Raw genomic sequence first — 1,190 nt, 5'->3', positions numbered from 1 at the left:
TCCTCACTCACAAACAGACGCTCATTCCTGGGTGGACATTCAGGAAAAGGATCCAGTCCGCCTGGAAGTCCCTAGCCAGGATCAGACGCTCTCCCGTCCAAGTCCTAAGCAGGCCCTGCCAAGCCTGGCTTCCGAGATCAGGCGAGAGCGGGCAGTCCCAGGCCGGAATGGCCGTAAGCTGCCTTTGCACACCCCAGACGGGCCTTCAAAACACGATGTAACATTTACACAGCACTGTGTACAGGATAGGGAGAAAAAGAAGCAGCAGCAGCGCCCCCTGCTGTTTCCTAAAGAGACGTTCAAAAGATCTCCTTTCGCCGGAGTTCCTCACTCACAAACAGACGCTCATTCCTGGGTGGACATTCAGGAAAAGGATCCAGTCCGCCTGGAAGTCCCTAGCCAGGATCAGACGCTCTCCCGTCCAAGTCCTAAGCAGGCCCTGCCAAGCCTGGCTTCCGAGATCAGGCGAGAGCGGGCAGTCCCAGGCCGGAATGGCCGTAAGCTGCCTTTGCACACCCCAGACGGGCCTTCAAAACACGATGTAACATTTACACAGCACTGTGTACAGGATAGGGAGAAAAAGAAGCAGCAGCAGCAGCAGCAGCAGCGCCCCCTGCTGTTTCCTAAAGAGACGTTCAAAAGATCTCCTTTCACCGAAGCACCCTCTGCCGTTTTTCGAAGGCGAAGCGAATAAGCCTTACAGCACCAGGTATTCCCAGGCGGTCACCCGTCCAAGTACCAACCAGGCCCTGCTCTGCTTAGCTTCCGAGATCGGACGAGATCGGGCGCTCCCAGAGCAGTGTGGCCGAAAGCCACTCAGGCGCCCCCTAACGGCCCTTCAAAAGATGTTCTACGGCTAATTGACAAAAAACGTATTCTGCCCATAATGTCCAAGGTGCTCCAGAGTCACTTGGAATCCACAGGCACTGATTCCTGGGTAAACATCCAGGAACCGGGACACCGTTCACGCTGGCAGTCCACAGACAGGAATAGGCACCCGTTCCCGGGTATGGGTTCAGCGACAAGGTCACCTTCAGCCGGAGGTCCTCACTCACAAACAGACGCTCATTCCTGGGTGGACATTCAGGAAAAGGATCCAGTCCGCCTGGAAGTCCCTAGCCAGGACCAGACGCTCTCCCGTCCAAGTCCTAAGCAGGCCCTGCCAAGCCTGGCTTCCGAGATCAGGCGAG

The 1,190-nt window shown here is 56.5% G+C and overlaps 1 non-coding gene across 1 annotated transcript; it reads right to left on the bottom strand.

Moving 5' to 3' along the window:
* Window positions 1-694: 694 nt before the first annotated feature.
* Window positions 695-813, bottom strand: LOC123964730. The gene has a single exon (XR_006823519.1). It is a non-coding gene; the product is annotated as a 5S ribosomal RNA (ribosomal RNA).
* Window positions 814-1,190: the final 377 nt, after the last annotated feature.

This window comes from Micropterus dolomieu, unplaced genomic scaffold, assembly GCF_021292245.1.
Source record: "Micropterus dolomieu isolate WLL.071019.BEF.003 ecotype Adirondacks unplaced genomic scaffold, ASM2129224v1 contig_5006, whole genome shotgun sequence".
NCBI classification, from domain to species: Eukaryota; Metazoa; Chordata; class Actinopteri; order Centrarchiformes; family Centrarchidae; genus Micropterus; species Micropterus dolomieu.
Note: the sequence above shows the minus strand (reverse complement) of the source record. Positions and strands in the feature narration are given on the sequence as shown.